The 22846-nt window shown below is 43.7% G+C and overlaps 1 protein-coding gene and 1 pseudogene across 1 annotated transcript in view; one reads left to right on the top strand and one right to left on the bottom strand.

Annotated features, from left to right (window-relative positions):
* Positions 1-22846, top strand: part of Plcl1 (phospholipase C like 1 (inactive)) — a 322475-nt gene that overhangs the window by 280682 nt on the left and 18947 nt on the right. The gene's annotated exons all lie outside the window — the stretch shown is intronic.
* LOC114704766 lies at positions 2951-3464 on the bottom strand (annotated as a pseudogene).

The following is a 22846-nucleotide window of genomic DNA, read 5'->3' as shown; positions in this document are numbered from 1 at the left end:
CTTAAGCCTTTGCCACTTGTAGGTTTTCTCAGGGAAATTTTTTTTTGTTTGGTTTTTTTTTGGTTTTTCGAGACAGGGTTTCTCTGTGTAGCTTTGCGCCTTTCCTGGAACTTACTTGGTAGCCCAGGCTGGCCTTGAACTCGCAGAGATTCGCCTGCCTCTGCCTCCCGAGTGCTGGGATTAAAGGCGTGTGCCACCACCACCCGGCATTCTCAGGGAAAATTTTTTATGCAACCCCAGGCATATTGGTATATGAAATAGGCATACAAACCATTTACTGATAATAAACATAAAGGTATTTATTTTAAAACAACTATAAAACATATACTTGCACCATTTATTAAAGACAAAACCAAATGTTCACACTAATGAGGTGGGTGTCCTTATTTGCCTTTACATAAAGAATCAAATCTTGGCTGTGGATCTGAGCATCTTCAGTGTTTCTGATATTTTGATTTTATTATCACCAGTGCTAAGGTAGACCCTTTGTTTTGTACAAAAGGTAGAAGCATGATTAGGGCCATTTCAGAAGCTGTGGAAAACTCTGTTCTAACCCCAAGCTATAATTCATGTAATGATTGTTTTAGGAGCCCAAGTTATCAATTCAAACAGCAATTTTAAAAATCAACAATTCTAAAACAAAACGATCCCAAAGTGTACTGATTTGCTATTTACACGCTGAAGAAAGACAATAGAAACACGCAGTCTCTGTTTTCGCTACGTAGGCTGTCTGTTTCCATAAGGACAGAACATTTGGTGCATATAGTAAAAACAATACACAATGCTGAATAGCCTCACATAAGGGCTGAGGTCTTTAGGCAGTGTTTGCTAATGTGACGGCATGCACAGGGCGAGCAGGCATGTCCTGGATTCAGAACCAAGGCTGCTAGGAAGCCAAGCAACACAGCCAGGTGCTGCCAGAAACCCCTCAGTCCGTTATGGGTTTGCGTTTTTTATCCATCCTTTCTTGTTGTGCACTCAGATTGCAATGCCCACATACCTTTAGGTAGCCTTACACAAACTCTGTGGCCCAAAGCTGAACAAATTGGGCTCCAGGGCATAACACAGCACCCCGAGTTTAATATAAACTATTTTTGAGCAGCAGATGTTTCTTTTGGTTCATCGAAGGACCAGTCATCATGAAAGTTGCTTAGAGATCTGCAAAAGAAGAATGTATCACCTGGGCCTCCAGGACTACTAGGCTGCAGAGGGTAGATGGGCATAGAACTACTAATGGTTATAATGTACACTTAATGATTCAGCATTTGAGACCAGCACTCACAGCTAGGTACTCTAGTATATATATAATGTCTGCATATATTTATAACACATATGTGTACATATATGATACAAAAGTTTTATATATATATATATATATATGTATATATATATATATATATCTTCTATTGCCTTTTACCAGCTGTGTGGTCTGGCAATATCCCATGTCACCTTGATAGACTTTCTATACCTTATAGATGAAGAAATTGAGGCTGAGGGAGGTATACATTTATTATTGAGTCATTTACCTAGAAAGTGGCAAAGTGGAGATTTTTAACTGGTTACCCATAATTTTGACTGTAACCTTGAACTACCTCCTATAAAAGTCCATCCATGTTTCCAGGTAGCCTCGTGTGGGGATGAGCACATATGTGTGTAGACTGCTGGACAGCGATGAGATTTCAGTTTCTCTAAGCATGGTAATAATGCCCACGACTGTGATTTCACAAGGAGTTAGGTGAGATCATATATGAAAAGAGCTGATTCTTAGTGCACAAAGCTGGATGTATTGTGTTTCAGCTGTCACCATTAGCCTAGGTGAGACTTCGCCTTGCAGAGCAGGCTTGCTGTGGTTATTTTTGTTTTGTTATTAATTTCTGTCTTGGGCCCACCTAGTTTTCTAAGGTTTACTAGTCTGTTTGTTTGCTCTAAAGACAGGAGCTGATTTCTAGATGTGACCGAGCAAATGTTGTGTAAATCACTCCGAGACAGATCTTTTAAAACAGAATTGATCTTCTGTAATTACAGCTTGTGCACTGGCTGCTAGCGTTGGCAGCCTGAGCTCAAAATCCTAAGCAACAGTGGTGGAGTTTTCCGAACATCAGTTATTGCATTGGAAATATTTCAGGATGTCTCCCATTGGGCTTAGTGAGCTTATTAATCACATGTCCATTATCCTAGAGCTAGAAAAGTTAGGTCTCAGGGATGTGAATTATTGGGTAAGAAAAGGAAGCCTGGGCTCTAGTTTTCCCATTGGCTCTGCTCTGGTCAGGCAGCGTTCCCTAGAAACCTTTCCTGAGCTCTCGTATACACACTCAGAGTGCTTAGCTGCTGATGGGTCTCCAGTCTTGGTATGAATTCTCTAAGTTTTAATAAATTATTGTTTTATATTGGAGTTCATTTCAGACAGTTTACATGGGTAAATCAGTAACAAGCACCTTGGCAAGACATAATCATAATCATTGGTAATCATTTATCCATGGTGGATGGGGCTCACCTATAAAATTCCTTCTACTTCTTCAAGTCAGGTACTCTCCAGTATCTAGGGGATGGGGTGGGAATTTATCAATACCAGTTACATATATGAGTTCATGTTTTTAAGGACACTTAATCTCAGTGTAATTACCAAGTCAGAGTAAAACAGGAGAAAATGAGAAATGTGCCCAGTGATGGTGGGTTGCCAACATGGAGTGGTGGATTGGGACACTGGCTTTGGAGAAAATTGATCTTGCACTAAAAAAAATAAATTCCTCAGTTTATGTTTTCTGTACTTCAGTATATGATAATTTAATAATAAATGATAAGAAAGTTAAATAATAATTTACACACAGAGAGAAGCTCTACAATATAATAAATGGATTATAATTACAATGATCAAATTTGCTCAGATATTATACTTAGCTCTAGCATGGAGCTGAAATCAAGATGGCCCTGAAAATTCATATACACATTCTTTTTTTTATGGTGAAAAAGTATATTTAGAATTAGCCAGCTGGACTCAGTTTAGATGATCCCAATTTTGTTGGCAACATCCAGAGCATCATAGTCAGGAGCCAACTGAACATACGCCTTCTTCTCTCCATCAGGCCTTATGAGAGTGTTGACTTTGGCCACGTCAATGTCATAGAGTTTCTTCACAGCCTGTTTGATCTGGTGCTTGTTGGTCTTGACATCCACAATGAACACAAGTGTGTTGTTGTCTTCTGTCTTCTTGACTCAGTGGTCGGGGGAATTTGATGATGGCATAGTGGTCAAGCTTGTTCCTCCTGGGCGCGCTCTTTTGAGGATATTTAGGCTGCCTCCAGAGCTGCAGGTCTTGGGCCGCCGGAATGTGGGTGACATGCGGATCTTCTTTTTGTGGCTTTGGATGCCCTGTAGCACTGCCTTCTTGGCTTTCAAGGCCTTCGCTTTGGCTTCGGCTTTGGGAGGGGCAGGAACTTTCTTCTTCGCTTTCGGCGCCATCTTGGCGAAAAGGATTGCTTTCAGATACACATTCTTAATTCCTATTTCTGGCACCACACATGAACCTAGAGGAGGGGCCTGCCTGTCTGACCTACTTTTCTATACATTTCCTGACACTTTTATAATGTGCATATATGAAACCAAAGAGTCAACTTCCTCCTTTTTTTCCCCTTACTATTTGTACACAACACTGAATTCCTTGACCAGCACTGTGTTGTTCATTGAGATGATACAATGATGAGTGTCTCGTGTTTCAGCCCTGATTCATCCTCATGATAGCCAGTGGACCACAGTGACTCTGTCCTGTTCTTCCTTCACACGTTAGCAGTCTCCTCCATCTGTCACTTCTCCTTGGTGTCCTTTGGAAATAAGTTTTGTGCCTTAGTTTGTACTGCTGTATTAAAATACCTGAGACTGGATAATTTATATTATAAATGCTATTTTTTTTTATTTTAGTTCTGGAGGCCATGTAGTCCAAGATTAAGGCGCTATCAGGTTTGGGATCTGTATGGGATTCCAAGGTGGTATTTGGTATTGTGTCCTCTGGCAGGGTAGTGATAAATGCTGTGTTAAATGGCAGGCAGGCAGGATGGACAGAAAGTTACAGCTAGTCCCTCAGACCCTTTACAAGGCACTGATCCTGTCCAGTAGAGTGAAGCCCTCATGACCTAACCAGCTTCTAAAGTCCATATCTTAATATTGTTGCATCAGGAACCAATTTGTCCACACCAATTTTAGAGGCGAGATAAGTATTTTAACCACAGCACTTTTGTTATCAGTGGAATATTAAACTATCACAGTGGGAACATTTTTATTGTTCCTTAAGATTTCCCAAAGTCAAACACAATTTTACTTACAGAGCCAGCATACTGTTTTGAATTTTGGAAGACTGTCATTCACAAAAGTTCTTATCATCCATAAGAGCAGTTTGCTATGGGGTAAAAATGGGTTAAAGGCCTGGACTCCATTCAGAGTGATCCGACTCTTGAAAATAAAAATGTCTTCTTCAAATTCATGTCATGTCTAGAACACCAAAATCAGAGACTTATAGTCTACAAAACTAAAATCAGAGGCTTACAGTCTAGAACACTAAAATCAGAGACTTACAGGCTAGAACACTAAAATCAGAGACTTACAGGTGAACCAGACTGAGCCTTCCCAGTATCTATTTGCTGTTGTTGCTGGGCTGCTAGGTCCCTTAAGAAACTAAATTTTATTATATTTTCATTTTAAACCATCTATGAATATTTTATCAGGCTGGGAAGGATAAAGTAGAGCTGTCTAAACCTAAGACAAATATTTTATCGTAAGAGAAAATCAGCAACAGGAGAAGGGAAGGGCTAGAAAGCGGCTGCCTTCCTAGCCGTAAATTCCATTGGCTTCTAGTTGAATGAGTGGTTGGAAATAAAATAGTGAATCAAACAATAGCCTTGTTAGTGGGATCTCCTATTACACATTTATTTTTCTCTGAATAGATTTCCATCCTATGTTTTAACGCATGTCAGTGTGCACCATGAATGGGCCTGTTTTATAGATTTCAGTTAAGGAGGTGTGACTCATCTTTTGGCCCAGCTTCCTGGTTTTGTCACTGTGAGCTCCTTGGTCTTAAAAGCATTTTCACTCTTGCTTGGGAAGAGTAGGAGCTGATGTCTCTCCTGCCTAAAGCGTGGCTATTTGGCTCCTAACTCAGACAGATTCTCTTAGAGTCCCAGGATTTCAGGCCCTCAAAGCTCTGGAGAATCTCCCTACATGAGGGAGACTACATGGATATCAGTATCGTAAGATGCTTCTTAACAGAGCCAGAAAACCAAAGTAAAGGTTTTTGGTCATTGTTGAAAAGTAAAAGAAGGGAAACAAGATGGTAGGGTAATGGGAAAGAAGTTGGAGGGGAGGATTGATCTACTTCTGAAAGATTGAGTGAGGGTGAGAAGTACAGGTACTTTAGATCATTCCATAAAATACTGTATGTATGCATATACATACATATGTGTATGTATGTAAAGGGTGTTAGACAGGAGAAGGTTCTGGGCTCCTATGGAAGCCATTTATACATATGGGGGATGTGTTATTTGCTAGTCATTCAGTCCACGAGGCTGGATGTCTTAGCTGGTCTTTGGTATACATCGGAATCCCAAAGAAGTAGGCTCTAATACCAGTGAAGGAATACCTCAGTAGCAGGATAGATGAACTTGACAGGGCAAGCAGACAAAATGCAAAAACCTTTCTCCTTCCTTCTAGTTCCTTTATATAGGCTTCCACCCGAAGGTGGACCCAGATTCAGGGTGAGTCTTCTGGTCAACAATGATCCAGACTTAGGGTAGGTCGCCTAGTGGAGCAGTTAACTAAACATCCCTCCCAGCTGTGCCTAGCAGCTTGGGTTTTTAGTTAATTCCAGATGTAGTCAAGCTGACAACCAAGAATAGCCATCACACACCTGTAGTCTAAGAACTGAGCGAGTTAGTATATCTAAAGTGGTGTTGGTTGTGTGTGAGGTGGGTGCATGTTTCTCTTGTACTGGGCATCAAGTGCTTACAGTGAAGAGGTGATTTTCACATTTCATCCTAACTAATTTTAAGGATAGTTCCACAAAGGTCTTGCTATTACTATCACTCTACAGCTAGAGGGACTGGGGACCACAAGGCTAAGTACTTTTCACATTGGCATCGCGCTAGTAAGTGATGGAGTAAGGATTCCACCCCAAAGCCCACACAGGCAGTAACTGTGCTGTATCATCAGAGCAGCACTCTAGTAATAAAAGCTTGTGCTAACTGAGTTCTTTCTGTATCAAGGGAGTAGCCCCTGTACCCCGACAGCATATTCCTACAGCGTACAAAGACCACAGACTACCCATCGCTCTCATCTAACACTGTCTGTGCCAAGGAGCTCAACTCATCCTGTTTTCACAAGTATATCCTCTGGTGGAAATAGGATGCATAGGTCAAGTGACCTGACCAATCCCATCGGCCCAGTGGTCCCATTTCTCTTATAAGTGGGGTAGTTACTTTGTCTTTTAATGGTCTACCTCCATAGCCACCCCTGGTGAGTACACATCACCTCCCTGTCCTCACATGTGAGTGAATGGATGCAGCTGAACTTTCGGAAAGATGCCCTCAAAATGAGGAAGTCAAGGAAACAATAAAAATATTAAAAATGAAGGACCAGACCCCAGGTCCTTGAGCGCACAGCCGGCTCCTTCTGTGTCTCTTGGCCAGTGCTGTTCTTCACTGGCTTTTAGTCCATGTTCCCAGCCACAAGTTGTCATTTTATTAATAAAAATTATTATTATTACTACCATTATCATCATCATCATTATTATTATTATATGGCTTTGGGAATCAAACCATAATCTTACATATGTTAGGCAAGCCTTGGCTCTTAGTAAATTTTATTTTAAGACAAAAATCTCAGCCCTGTTGTACAGGTTGACCTCAAACTTGGTGTCCTTCTGCCTTAGCTTCATCAGTAGCTGGGATTAGGATTATAGGCGTGAACAGCTATGCATGGCCAGCCCTGATTGTGCAACCAGGTGCATGTATGTGAGTGTGTATGTGTATGTGTTGTATTGTCTGTAATATGTGTGTGTTGCATTTGTGAATGATGCATATCTGATGCATGTGGCCTGTTGTTGGTTGTTTTATTATACTATACTCTTTGGGGGGTCCACCATTCAGCTCCCAAATAAATCATTACTTATAAATGCCCAGCCTTAGCTTGGCTTATTTCTAGCCAGCTTTCCTTAACTTTAAATTATCCCATCTGCCTTTTGCCTCTGGGCTTTTTCCTTTTCTTACTTCTGTAATCTTACTTTCACTCTTACTCCATGGCTGGCTGTGTGGCTGTGTGACTGTGTGGCTGGGTGACTGGGTGGCTGGGTGGCTGGTCCCTAGCATCCTCCTCTCCTTGTTCTATCACTTCCCCTTCCTCTCCTCCCAGATTTCTCCTCCCATTTATTCTCTCTGCCTGCCAGCCCTGCCTATTCTTTCTCCTGCCTCGCTATTGGCCGTTCAGCTCTTTATTAGACCAATCAGGTATTTTAGACAAGCAAAGTAACACAGCTTCACAGAGTTAAACAAATGCAACATATAAGAATGCAATACATCTTTGCATCACTAAAGCAAATGTTCTACAGCATAAACAAATGTAACACATCTTAAAATAATATTCCACAACCGTGGCTTATGCATGCATGTGTGAGTACAGACCTGCACAGGTCACCATGGTGTACATGTGGAAGTCAGTGGACAGCTTTGGATGTTGTCCTTCAGCTTGAGACAGGGTCTCTTTTTGTTGTTTGGTGTTGTGTATACCAGGCTAGCTAGCTGGCTAGATTCTGGGGACTCTTCTGTCTCAGCCTCCCACCTCAGTATAGAAACCGGGGTCACAGATGCTCACTGCTGCAGAGACAGCCTCCAGGGTTCTGGGGATTCAAACTTGAGTCTTCCTGTTTGAGAGCCAGTACTATATCCATGGAGCCATCTCTCCAGCCCTTCCAGCCACCACTTCTTGAGGAAACATAGGAAGTTCCAGAGCTGTGTCTCAAGCACAAGCTTTCCAAGCCATAGTTGTTTTGGGGTCTCTCCTTCAGACCCATCCTTCCATAGCTTCCGTTCTGTGGCTCAGAGCCCTAAGCTGTCCTCTATGACCTAAGCTCTTAGAGCAGAATCCTGGGATATTTTCCTTTGAATAGCAAACCTGAGCTGCTTTATAAATGAGAGGTGAGTGAGTTTCCCAGGCGTCCCTCAGCAGGCTCATGAGAAGAAAGGAGCCTTCTTAGGATTACAGTTGATGAGCCCTTAAGTCACTGGCCTTGACAGGTGAACATTAAGAGGGTTTAAATAAAGCTTTGAATCCCACTATGTCTGAAGGAAACATTTTCCAATATACATGCAGAATGAAGTCTTGGGCCCCAAGTTCCCTTCTGCCTTATCTAGGATTATCTAAGAGTTTAGATACATGAGAGACCAGATAATACATCCCCGGACCCATGAGTCTGTACATCTGCAACTTGCCATATTCAGGGGGAGTTCAAACTCTCTTGCCTCTTTGGGGGCTAGGTTTTCTTAACTCAAAACAAGATCATTCTTTATGATTACTAACATCCTTACAACTTTTTATATTTTATGGTAGCATAAACTATTTTATTTTCAACCCTTTTCTATAGTTTAACTCCATTTCCTTTCTTAAATACATTAGACTTCTTATCACTAAATTCATCAATTGTGTAAATCTCTCTACTTATCAATTCTTTCTTGTACTTCTGGCATCTGCCATTTTATTTCCTTTCCCACAGTACCACAAGGCACTAAGGAGCATTAAGGTCAACTGTTGACAGTCTTCCATTGGGGTCCCCCTTTACTGTCTTTTCCAGATTGCAATTTCTAAGTGCAATCATGGTCCATGGTTGCCATTCTACCCTACTGGGAATCTTTGCAAACAAACTGAGGTCTATGTATTCTTCCTACAAGGCTGAATTACACTGAAGACACTTACATGACATTGTAGTAGTTCTGATAGTTGAAGTCAGCTTACATCTCACAGCCTTCTACCCTGGAAATACAGACAACAGTGAACTAAACTCTATGGGCTAAGTGCTCTACAGTGAGAACAATTTGTTCAGAACAGAACACGAGAATAACAAGTACCATAGAACATTTCTGCTTATCAACTCACCTATACTGGCCACCTAGCTGCTCAAAAAATTCACCTACCAACCTAAATAGCTTCAGATTTTATTGGTCAAATGGGATTAATAGCTAGTAGAAGTAATGTTGTATATTGGTCTGTATCTTCTCTTTTTTATAAAGATAAAAATTTTGTTTTATTAAAATGAAAATGAAAAGTAGCTTTTTTCCCTTTTATTTTATTTTACAGTACCATTCAGTTCTACATATCAGCCACGGATTCCCTTGTTCTCCCTTCTCCCACCTCCCTCCCCCTCCCCCTCCCCCCACCCACCCCCCATTCCCACCTCCTCCAGGGCAAAGCCTCCCCCAAGGACTGGGATCAACCTGATAGACTCAGTCCAGGCAGGTCCAGTCCCCTCCTCCCAGGCTGAGCCAAGCGTCCCTGCATAAGCCCCAGGTTTCAAACAGCCAACTCATGCACTGAGCACAGGACCCGGTACCACTGCCTAGATGCCTCCCAAACAGATCAAGCCAAGCAACTGTCTCACCTATTCAGAGGACCTGATCCAGTTGGGGGCCCCTCAGCCCTTGGTTCATCGTTCATGTGTTTCCATTCATTTGGTTATTTGTCCCTGTGCTTTATCCAACCTTGGTTTCAACAATTCTCGCTCATATAAACCCTCCTCTTTCTCGATAATTAGGCTCCCGGCGCTCCACCTGGGGCCCAGCCGTGGCTCTCTGCATCCAGATCTCTCAGTCCTTGGATGGGGTTTCTAGCATGACCACTAGGGTGCTTGGCCATCCCATCACCAGAGTAGGTCAGTTCCGGCTGCGTCTGGAAGTTTTTAGTGACTGCAGCCAAGCAATCTCGAGGCTGGAGTTAAAGATCTGATTCTAGGGGCAACTGGCTCAGTCTCATTCAACCTGGTAAGTCCCAGACTCATGGGATCTCAGCCAGCTGCCTCCTAAAGCATGCCACTGACCACCAGGAAGTAGATGGGCAGTAAGAGAGAGAATGGATAAATACTTCTAGGAAAACACACACACACACTTACATGCACACACATACACACATTCACATACATATATACTCATGTGTGCACACACACACACACACACACACACACACACAAACAACAACAACTTGAATCTCATGTGCCAGTACCATTTTCGTTATATAGCAAAGAAAGTATTTTTAAACTTCAGAAAGTAAAGAGTGTATATCTAAAAGGCAAATGTGAGCCTGATCTAGTTATCCTCTGACTAAGTGATTAAAAAGTCACTTCCCTCACAGATGCTCAAAACCCTGTTAGTGTTTGGCTTATCGATATAAAATAAAAATCTCTGTCTCACACCTCAAGATATTGATTTACTTCTATTTCAACATTCATAGACAAGGCAGTGCCAGGCATAATAGTGGCTTCTAGTCTACACGTTAGCACATTTTTTGAGATGATCTTGCTGAATAGTCTGTTATGTCTCGAGGTTGCAGGCCTCTGCCTCTGCCTCTCGAGTGTCCTGTTATCCGTGTGCGCCACTGATGCCCAGAGAGCAAACAGGGACTGAGAACTAGGCTTTTTGTCTGGTTTTGTTGGGGGAACCAAATCTACCCATTCAGTGAGTGTGTTTTTAAGTCCATAGTGAAAACTATGCTTGCAGCTGGGATTGTGGTGGGAAATCCAACCTAGCCCTTTAGTCTCACGGAGCTGGTCGTGTGGTGACAGTTCCTAGGCATGAAGTGAATGCTGACTTTGTCACTGTTGGGAGAGCCTTGCAGGAGGACTGTGAGAATGTGTTTGTAGAAGAGGGCCTGGCAGTTCACACCTGGAATCCCGGCCCTTGAGAGGCTGAGGAAAAAGAATCGCCTCAAGTCTGAGGCTAGTCTGGGCTGCATGGTAAATTTCAGGCCCATTTGGGCTACAGAATGATACCCAGTCTTAAAAAAAAAAAAGAAAAGAAAAAGAAAACCCTTAAGTTTTCAAGGGTTCCAGAACCCGCTTGTGTCTTGATACTGGACAGTGGTTGCCAGCACAACATGAAAAACAGTGGAGAGAAAACAAATCTAAAATGAAGATATGGCAGAATGTTTCAGTGTCCTGTGAGGAGATATGGCGGGATATCTCAGTGTAGCATGAGGAAGAGATATGGTGGGATGTCTCAGTGTGGCATGAGGTGTTATAAAAGTTCTGCCTGATCCTTTAATAGGCATTCATTAGCCTCACAGTTAATCTGTTATTGGAGGAAATCTGGTCATAAGTCTTATTGTCAATTACCTACCTTCTTGGAAGTGATCTATGGTAACATTTTATATACTCAAGTCATAAAATTTATTGGCACCTTTTAATTGTGAAGGGAGATACTGTACAGTTCTTTTTTGAGAGACTTATATCATTTAAAAGCTGATAAAGGAGAAGCGAACTTTATTATATATATATATTTATATCCTAAAAAGGGGCAAATATTTTTTAAAGTCACATATTTAAAACATTGTTTTATTTTAAACAGCTCACCAACAATGTAGGCCAGTTCAGATAAGATAGAATATTAATGCTTCTTAGCATTAAGCAGGCTGGTTACATGGCGTCCGGATTTCTGCCTTGGGTAGCTGTGTCCCAGCTGCGCTACTCTGGAGTTCAGTGGAGATAAAAGCTGGGCTGTTGACATGATTAGGGAAGAGCACACCGCTTTACTTTATCTCCAGTGGAACTAAATTTAGTCTCTCAGAGGTACACTTTTTTTTCCAAATGAAAGCTGCATTTTATAATGATTCTGAATAATTCAAAAGTGGCATGATCCTAATGAATACATGCATCACAGACCAAAGGGTTCAGCTCCAGCTTGTGAGGTTATTGAAGGTCTCTTTTCTCACAGTTAAACTTTCTTTATAGAAACCCACTTTTACACACAGGCAGATTGTGCTGAGTTGTAGCTAAGGTAAGTTAGAGGTAATGTAACTATTCCCTACAGTGACCTAAGGAGAAAGAACATCAGGAATAAAATGGTTTTCATTTTAAGTTTTATGGATGAGGATCTCCTCTGACCTTATTAGTCACTGGAGGAAAAAAATGCATGCAAAATGAGCTCACATCTCTGAATTAATAAATATGTGTACTGTATATATAACATAGGTAACACATAAGTACACACACACACACACACACACACACACACACACTCAAACGAGCCAAATCTGGCTGTAAAGCACTCTGAAGACGTAACTTGAAGGAGGTGCCTAACTTGCACAGAGTTAACTTGCACAGAGTTAACGCACAGAGTTAACTTGCACAGAGTTAACTTGCACCGAGTGCTAAGGGCTGGTGTGGTAGGAGCTGTTTTGAAACAACTCTCCCATCAAAGGTTCCTCAAGCAGCTTGAAGGTCAGGTGCTGTTGGGGTCTGAATGTGAAGTGTTCCAGCTTATGTGAACACCTCTCTGCTGGGGATGTTGCTTAGGCAGTTGTGGAACCTTCAGGAATCAGAGCCTCTGCAGAAGCGGGTCACTGGGAATGGACCCTGGGGTTTAGAGACCAGACAAACTTCCTTTTCTCCCCTTCCTGGGTCTTCCCAACCACAATGGACCGAATCCCTGTGATATCCCTGTATCAACTGTGAGCTAAAATAAACGTTTTCTTCCTTAAGCTCCCTTTGTCAAAGTATTTGGCCTTGGCAACAGGGCAGCAACTTTCTTTTAAGACAGGCTTTTCTCAATTGATGTCCCTTCTTCCCATATGACCCCAGCTTGTATCAGTTTGACAAAAATCTAAGCAGGACACCACAAAATAATGATGGCTGAGTCATAGGCTTGAACTTTGCAAGATGATCCTGTAGAAAGCTTATTAAGCAGTCATGTTGCAGGCTTTCACAGATGATGTATAGGCTCGTTGTAGCTGCAGGGACTCCTTTCTGTGGAGATAAACACATTAACCTCTCATGATTTGGTTTGTAAGCTGGCTCGGGTAAAGTTACGTGTCCTAAAAAAACTGAAACTCTTTTAATTATTTTTTTTTTTTATTAAGAACACTATTCTCAATGGACTTCTGAGTTAATTGTTCTCCGGATGGAAGACTTATACAATTCACTCATGGATAAAAAGATTGCCACCCAAATCTTTCATAAGTATCCCTTAATCAACTGTTGCGTTCTACTAGCAGCCTAGTTCTACTAGGAGTCACCTAGAACGAAAGTGGTTTATGAGTCATTTTGTCTGGGAGTTCCTAATCAAAGAAAACGACCTCCATGTTAGAAGGCTGAGCTAGCTGCCTTTGCTAAACAATGTATTTCTCACACACAGGTAAGACATAGGGCCGTCAATGGTGACTCTTAATGCGTCTCCAGCAGTGCCTAAGGCTCGGCTGTCAGCCTGGGGAGTCACTGGGAGGTGCTATGTCACCTCTAAGAGGTAGTATGTGTGTGTGTGTGTGTGTGTGTGTGTGTGTGTGTGTGTGTGTGTGTGTGGTTACTTCACTGACATTGTGGAGACACACCCCCACCCCCACCCCCGTGCATGTGCTCCTTTTTCTTTGATTCTTCCTCCCCGTGAGGTGAGAGTGTTTTCCTTCCCTGGGCTCCCACTGCTGCCCAAGGCCCAGAAGTAACAAGGCCCAGTCCAGTGTCCAAGGGCCTGGGAGCGATGAGGCCGAGTTGTGTCCCTGGACTAAAATCTCAGAAATCATAAGTACAAATGCATTTTTCCTTTATAAAAAGGTCATCGCTCTCCGGCTTTGTAACAGAACACAAACTGTATGGACTGAAAGAAAGTATGAACTTCAGCAGAAACCCCAGTTGCTTTGAGTCAGAGACAGGGTCTGGTTTACTCTAACTTTGTTCCCACCCCCACAGCCCCTGATTAAATCAGGCTTTTTTTTTGTCTTAAGAGGAAAAATCCACAGATAAAAGTTTAACTGCTTTAGAATAACTCGCAGCCTATAGGAGCACATTACCAAACCGGCATTTTATTCTCCCAATCTGCTGAAGAGCTTGTAATCTGAATTTATGCTGGAATAATTGCTTACCTGCTGGTGAGAACATGGTGTTTACACAGTGTCCTCATGCTCTTATTACCTGGGTCGCAGGAAACTGGCTCATGCTCATTGTGGCCTTGATAATGTTCAAGAAGCAGCTGTCTGTGATTGCTAAAAATGAAGCCAGCCTGTGAATTCTTGTATACAAAGAAAGTACCTATTAGCGGTAACCGCAGTGAGTTAGTGGAACTATAAAGACTCTTGACCATGGACATGGTGTGTCCTGACTCATTGTGAGTCCGTGTGAGCTGAAATCAGAACGGGGAAAGCCAGCAACTTCCTGATCTCTTGTAGGTATCATACCACTTAGCCTGGGAGAGACTGGATCCCACTGGAGAGAACTATGGATTGCATGAACATATGTACTTGGTGTATGTGGGGTGTCTCTGGTTCTTTACCGAGTCACTTACTGATCCCGCTCACTGTAAGCTGTGCCAGAATAAATGAGGGTAGTGGTGGCAGGTGCTAGCAGAGTGACAGTGTCCTCTTGGCTGTGTCAGTGTGTCCCCAGGACAAACAAGAGACTGGAGAATTAGTACAACAACTACAAGCACCACCCGCGTGCTCATTCTCGTCCCCGACTCCGGAAAACGTTTTCTTCGCCTCTAAATCACGGTGGCGGCAACCGGATGCAATCATTTCTGCAATACTTTGTGATTACTACTTGTGAAGTGTTGGTTTCATCCCAATAAGTGTCATTATGTTCTAGTAATTCTTCTCTGGTCAGAAAGGGGAGCAAAGAGTGAGAAGATTACTACTGTCCTTCCTTTTTAAATGTCTTTAATGTTTGGACAGCTGCTCCTGGGAAAGTCAGTTCCTCTGAATTCTTCGTCAAGGACACCCAGTAGCTGTTTGCAGAGCGATCCTTGACCTGGGCTGGCCTTGACGATTAGTCACATGAGAGTTCATGGATTTCAGTGGAGTGAAACATTAGTACAACCAGAATTATCCTGTTGGAAATGCCCATTACAGTGCCATCTCCCTTTCTTGCACAAGAGGTCTACTAGTTAACCCTGGAGCCGGGCAGAGTTGTGCATTCCACTGTGTGAGTTTTGTACTGAGTAGACCCTTAGTATACCATTTACATGGGATCGGTACGAATGGTGCTTTGTACATGGGTCGTATGGCTGATATGAAGCTGTCAGTGGTCACATTTTTTCCTCTGGTTTCTGTTCACTGTGAAGTTTTGAGTGCCTTTAACATTCATCCATGTTCATTGTAATTACTGTAGAATACAGCTATTTTTTTCCTTATGAAGATTACACTTTGGAGGGAACTTTCATAAGGGTTCAAATGTACCCTTGTGGAACTGCTTTGTTTATTGACTTGTTTGTTTATTGTGCATTGAAGCACAATAGAGAAGTGTAAAGACTTAAGAATGTCAGATGAGGCCATTTCAGTTGCTGTTCAGCTAGATCTTAACCTTAGGTGAACTTGACCAGTGAACATGGTTTAATATGTAACTCTACAATGAAGGAAAATTAGAATTTTTGCTAAAGCTCATATTTTTAGGGCATCCAGTCCTCTTTTCAAGTCTAGCCGGGCCGCTGGTGGCGCACGCCTTTAATCCCAGCACTTGGGAGGCAGAGCCAGGTGGATCTCCGTGAGTTCAAGGCCAGCCTGGACTACCAAGTGAGTTCCAGGAAAAAGGCGCAAAGCTACACAGAGAAACCCTGTCTCGAAAAAACAAAAAAACAAAAAAAAATCAAGTCTAGTATAATGTCCTGATAAGCGAAAACTCAAAGAAAAGACCTACGTCTCCTGAATAGACGAAGGCTCTGAATTTATTTAAGGACATTAAAATAAAAACACCTTTATAAATAATCCAAGGATACTTGGATGGGAGCAATGATTTGTTGTTTGTCTTTCAAATGGAAGAAGCAAAAAACCTTCATGTTCTTGGCTTGGAAATGTCCACCGTCAGGAGACCTTCGTTGGGCTCCGCGCTGTCCCCTCGTCTGTCTGCACCTGCCCAGGGTTCCAGCTCACAGAGGACCTCCCCTGGTCCCCGCCCCCACCCCCTGCAGCTTCAGGACCAGTCCCTCCGGGGTACACTCCTGCCCTCCCCTTGTGCCCTGACTCAGCTGCTGTGCCACGCAAAACTACACTAGCCCCCCTCTCACATTCCTGGGAAGCGTCCAGACCCCCCCCCCAACACTCGCACTCCTTCTCAAGACAAATGTTTGTGGCTTACACAGTGTCGTCCCTGAGTTCTGCTCAGTCCCTGTCCTGTCACGGTTTGGTGTCCTTTGAAAATGCTGAGTCAGCCCCTTCGGGGCAGGCCTGAAGGTGAGCCCAGAGATGAACTCCAGGAGAACTGGTGTGTGGAGGCCGGGAGGCGGGCTCCAGACAACCGTGACGAAGCAGTTAGCAGAAGGGTTAAAACCCTTGTTCTGTGTGACTGCAAAGCTTGTTCACAGCCTCATTCAGGGTGTCATCATCCCCGTGTGGCACTACTGGGCGGAACCTGTCCTTAACATCCCCCGATTCAAAGCCTCTGTGTCTCTTGGGGAATCCAGCTGTTTCTGAACTTTCTGGAATGTTCCTTCTCTCACCTCTGTGTAAGCCAATCCTTCCCCACGGTATCCTGTCTTTGTAGACTCACACACTGAACTGGTAATTTGGTCTTAATGTTTTACAATAGGCCCAGAGCCCAGCTTTAGTTTTCTTTTCCTCTCGGTGGGGTGGTGGTTGCCTCTTGCCTGGTGGCACCTGTCACTGTTCTTGGGGTGATTGCTGATGGCCCCACAGTTCTCCCCAGCAGCGAGCGCTCTGTCTCCCTGCACCCATTTTTCCTGGGTATATGCAGAGTACCCAGGTGAGCAGACTGCACTTTATAAGGATTTTCTTGTTGATGTTAGTCCTTATTTTATCATTCTAATGTTCATATTGCATTTTTCATACTACAAACGAAGGAATGAGGTATATGTCTTCATGATGTGTTTGTTGAATTGACTTATGTGGATATAAACCTATAAAAGGATATAGAGAATTGCCCCGGTGCAAGGAGACTTTAGAAGCTGTTGTCCTTGGTTGCTGGTAAGAGGATTGGGAAGGATACTCCAACTCTCTTCAGATTTTTGGCTTATTACAGTAAGGTCCCATTATTAATAATACATATGAATATCAGGTGCTTTCCCATAATCTTTTTAAATGCCTGGGTGACTTTTATCTTTGAATTTCTTCCCCCTTTGTGAATTATCATCATCCATATCACTGTTACTCTTTAAATATTTACCCAGGGCTCCCAGTACAGAGTGTGTATAAATACATAAGGATGCTTACAGGCAGTCCGCCCTTTCCCATGGTTCACTTAGACTCCAAACTGGCCATCCTCCCTGCTTCTTCTCTCCTACACTTCTAGAAGAACCCAAATCATCATCGTTTGCATCTAGTCATGAAGGTTAGATCAGGATTGAGAGCCAAGCCGTCGAGATCTGGGTCTTTGATATAGCCTGACAAGGTTCCCCACCTGCTACCTGGCCGTTTCCAACCCAGCACGTGAAAAAGCAGGCCAGCTTTTCCACTGGAAAGCAGAAAGCTGCACTGTATGATCAGATGGAGCTCCTTAGCAGGCGTGCAAATGCAGAGAATAAGCCCCGTGTTCAGAGGGACAGGCAGGGCTTTCTCCTCACAGTCAAGTAGGCAACCATGCTTCAGACACAGAGGAGCCTAGTGTGGTTGAATGGAGAGTTAGTTAGTGTTCGACTGGAGGAGAGGGATTGATGTTACAGACCGGGTACTGTCGCCCATAGATTCATGTGTTGTAGTACTAATCCCAAGTACCTCAGATTTTAACTGTTTTTGGAGGTAGGACCCTTAAAGATGTAGCTAGAGTTTTTCTGCCTGGCCCACAGTCAGGACAAATCTCTCTCACCCACCAGTCCCATAGCAGCTCAGACCCAACCAAGTAAACACACAGAGACTTATATTGCTTACAAACTGTATGGCCGTGGCAGGCTTCTTGGTAACTGTTCTTCTATCTTAAATTAACCCATTTCTCTTAGTCTATAAGTTTCCACATGGCTTGTGGCTTACCAGTACCTTACATCTCACTTGTCATGGCAGCGGCTGGCAGCGTCTCTCTGCCTCAGCCTTCCACTTCCCAGAATTCTCCTCTCTCCTTGTCCCGCCTATACTTCCGGCCCGGCCAATCAGAGCAACACATTTAACATACAGAGCATCCCACAGCATAAAGAGATAGTTGTTCCCCTAAAGTCATAAAGTGGGCCCCAAAATATAGAGTGTGCTGTGTCCATCTAAGGAGAATCTGGACACACTGACTTCTGGAATATTGCCTTACAGAGGAAAGACTGTGTGAGGAGAAACCAGGAAGGTGTCCTTTGTAGGCTAAAGAGAGAAGCTCAGGCTGTGAGACTTCAAGCCTTCTGAACTGTGAGATAATGGTTTGATGCTGTCGAAGCCGCTCCATCAGTGGTCCTTCGCTATGGCAACCTTTACATTAGGACGGCGACCCAGGAGGAGAAAGAACAAGCACAAGACTAATTTTTGATATAAGACCATCAGGACAAAAAAATTAAAACCCCATCATCTCATCTTGATCTCTGGATAAAAATGTAATTAAACTCAAATGCATTTGTGTATGAAAGAGGGTGCTTTGGTCTTATGACCGGCTTTCGGGGTGAGGACAGTCGAGTCATTAGAATGATCCCATGTGCTCATCTTCCTCATGTTACGTTGCTGGCCTCAGGGTCCTCCGGGGAATACCTGTTACTTCCCCCAGTGTTGATGTTGCCCGCTAGCATGGTGGCCAGTCCCTCGGTAATTTTCTTCAAAAGATTATCCTGCGATCTGCCCAAGTCACAGGCAAGGGGCAGCATAGTTGTGATAAACAGACAGGCTCCATTTTGAAGGCGCCAACCATTCTAGGTTAGACCTGAGAAGCTGGAAAATGAGAGTGGAGGTGGCTGCGGTCGCCCTGAAAAACTCCGGGCTGACTAGAAGATGCGTCGTGTCACCCACTTTATTCTTCCACTCAACAAAGGCTGTGGAGCCTTGCTTTGGGCAAAGCCCTGTGCTAATGCTAACCGCTGGGCTACACCCACGGCCACCAGGACAGAAGCAGCGGCCGCAAGCACACGGTGGTGTATGTTCATGTGGGAGAGGCAGGTTACCAGAGTGCAGCGCGATTGGTTACAGGGTTGTAGCTGTGGCAGTTGCCAACGGGAAAGAGGCAGGAGTGAAAATAATGTCTCTTCATTCACAATATTGCTGGACGCTGGCACCAACTCCCTCTATGCCGCCCCATGGAAATGCTAGCCACGAGTGCCTATTAAAGTGTGCCGCGTGTCATTAAAGTTAAATGAAGTTCTCATTCTGTTCTTCAGTGGGACGATGGCATTACAAGTGCTCAGTGACCACACGTGCCTGGTTTTCATTGAGAACCCTGTCTTGGCTGTTGAGTCACACCAGGATTATAAAGCAAAATGAGAGAACCCTGGACTGTTAATTCTTGGGAGAGTGGAGATGGGCACACCTACCTAAATGGCCTAAATGACATGTTTTGGTCAGCAGGTCCCAGTATAAATCTCACCTTCATCTGGCTTTCAGGATGATGGGTGAGGTTTGATCTTAAAATTGAGATGGATTTCCTTTTCTCTTAGTATTCTGAATGTTGAGGTTTTCTTATTCTGAGTTTGTTCCTTGTATGTGTGTACGGGATTTGTTCCTACTAAGGACTTCTTTACATTTTCCTGACTCCATACAATAAACATCATGTAAATGTGCAGAGGAGGAGCTTTTGGCCTTTATTGTAAAGTGGTTTGGCACTGAATGCAAATGCAGTGTGGGCCAATCTGTAAAAAAACAAAACAAACAAAAATGAAAAGAAAACACTATATGGTGTGGAATAAGGAAATTGGCTGTGATTGCTCAGTGCCCTTGAGGTTAACATTCATTTATTAAAAGGTACACTCCGAAGCCATGGATTATGAAAAAGACTGTGTCGGGGATAAAGAGCCATTTTTTTCTACTGCATCTCAAGGTCACCTTGAAGGGAGCTGAGCTGTTCTCGGGATCCACTGATTGCTTGCTAATATTGAGATGTCCTCTGGCAGGTGTCAGCCTGTCTGAGCAAGTTGGGAAGTTAGAGCTGAGTGGCTCAAGGGACACCACCACACACTGTTTAGGATGCTCCATCAATGTTCGCTGTGGCAGCATCACAAATGACCCCATGGAGTACATACATGCTCATAAACTTACATGTTCAGGAATGCATACAGCTTCCTGAGTCTCTAGATAACACAGTTACAGAATCCTGTGTAAGGAGGTGTGCATAGAACCTTAAATTTGTTTCTAGAAAGGTTGCTGCCTCTCAATAAGAAGGGAATTTCACTTAATGACACCTTCCTTTTTTTCTCCTGGTAGTTTCCATTTTCAGTGTGTGTGCCATCCATGGCTGTCCCTCTGCAGTTCTGCAGGTAGCTGTTTGTACACCTGCCCATGTCTCTGTTGACACCCTTTTTCCTTTGGCTCCTCATCACAACCTCTCCACAGTCTATAAGGCTCAGCTCCAGACATGTCCTCAACAAGGAATTGTACCCAGGATTATAAATTTTGAGAAAGCAAGGAACCATAGGTGAGTAAGAGATGCTGTCCTTGATCTTGGGGAAAAGTCCTTGGTATCTCTACCATGCACTGGTCTTGTTCTCTCCTTTGGCTTATAAACTTGGACTGCTAACCTTCATTTTGCACTGTTAACAAGTTAAAAATATGGAGCCGTTTCCTGCGCTGACTGGCAATGAGAAAACTAGTTTTAACTTGTATTGGGAAAAAAAAATGTGTGTGTGGGTGGGTGGGGGTATCATTGTGAGAAGTAAATAGCAGTATAAATGGTAGGCCCTTGGAGACACAGGACAGTTTTAGGATTCTCTAAGGTTAGTTTCCACCTGAAATCTGTGAATGGTGGGTTCACTTAGAATGGCAATGATGATTCATACAGGTTGGTGACATATCCGTGTGTCTGATGACTTTGGAAGCTATCAGAATTTACTTGCAGCTCTACATTGACGCACAATGAACCAAATGGCCTCCCAAGGATGTTTCTCACCCCTGGAGCACAAGTGATGTGTGGACAGATGCACTCTCTCTACCCAAGCCCAAAGCAGGGGTGCCCCCTGCTGGACAATGTGAGAATTTCCCATTGTACGACGCTAGACCTGCACGGAGCATAAATCTCCGCTGTTACTTTTAACTTTAGGTAGATGTACGTATGCTCAAATTAATGTGACTCATATCTCTATGTCTTGAATAGATTTTCCACTTCACACAAATATGGGGCTCTGAAATAAGGAGAAAACGAACGTTAGGATACTGGGATAAATCAAGCTTGAGAAACAACCCTCAAGTTGAGGCTTGTCTCTGTTCCGTTTCCCATTTTTGCCTTTTTCCTCTCACAATTCATTGTTCAGTTACTCATTGTTCGGCTTAACTGAACTTACATGTGTATTTCTTAAGCACATAAAAAGCTCTTAGAAATAAATTTGGCCCCTCCAGCGCACTTCCTCTCTGTCCTCACCCACGTCCAAACTTAACAAAGTTGTTTATACATGCTGCATCCGCCTCCTTACCTCCCACTCACCCTTAGCTAACTTTACCTGTCTTCTCCCGCGATGCTCCATTAAATCATCCTCTTCAGGGTCACCAGAACCCCAGTGTGAAATGCTGTGAAGACTTTTCAGCTTTTCTCTTGCTTGACTCTCAAGTGCATCCCCCCCAGTTCTCATTGTTGCACGCTGCTCCCGTCTCTTCCGGTGTCTCCGGCTCTTCTCCCAGGAGCCTTCGCTCATCTCCTTCACTCTTTCCCTCCTGTTAAATGCTGGTGTTTCTGTGGGGTAGGAGGTAGGTTCTCAGCCCCTCTCTTGGCTATCTGGATGGTGACTAGCTGTTGAGATGGTTTGGATGCCTCACATATCTCTGTTGCTGAAGTATCTCTTCTTACATTGGGATGATCCCTACTCACTCTCACACACTTCATATGTCCCCAATACCCAGTGGACCCCACACTACAGCCAAGCCAGCGCATCTCCCACCCGCCCTAGGGAGATCCTCACCTGGATGAAACGATGAACTCTGAATTATCCCAGGTAGGCAACTGGGATTCTGGGAGGGAGATCTTTTTCTGATCCCGGTTCTGTTGGACCAGTCTCCTAGTCATCTCTTTGAGAGCCGTCTCTTCTCTTCATTCCCGCCCCCCCCCACACACCATTGTGGTTGCCTTTCTTTACTACATGCTTGTTAATTCTCTTTCTTATAGGCGCCTGCCTCTTTTATAGCACAGCAGATGGGGCAACTTTTCTAGTTATAAAAATGGTCATGACCACCGCAGCACTCAGGAGGCAGAGGCAGGCGGATCGCTGTGAGTTCAAGGCCAGCCTGGGTTACAGAGCAAGTTCCAGGGAAGGTGCAAAGCTACACAGAGAAACCCTGTCTCAAAAAACCAAAAAAAAAAAAAAAGAAAGAAAGAAAAAGAAAAGAAAGAAAGAAAAGGTGGCCATGAGCACCTTACAGCCTTTACCTCTTTGGGCCTCCCTGTAGTTCCCAGAGTTCCTCTGTACAAGCCTGGGGCCTGCCATCCCCTCCCCCTCCTTTCCAGTTCCTTCTCTCATCATTTCTTCCAGGCTCTGCTATAGCTACACTGAGCCTCTTCCTGTTCATCCAGGCCATGGACACGTGATCATGCTGTCCTCGATGCCTCTAGTGTGTCTGTGGAGCTGGGGAAGAT

The sequence above is a fragment of the Peromyscus leucopus genome, chromosome 13, assembly GCF_004664715.2.
Source record: "Peromyscus leucopus breed LL Stock chromosome 13, UCI_PerLeu_2.1, whole genome shotgun sequence".
NCBI lineage: Eukaryota > Metazoa > Chordata > Mammalia > Rodentia > Cricetidae > Peromyscus > Peromyscus leucopus.
The sequence above is the reverse complement of the archived record's forward strand: the minus strand, read 5'-3'. Positions and strand labels throughout refer to the sequence as shown.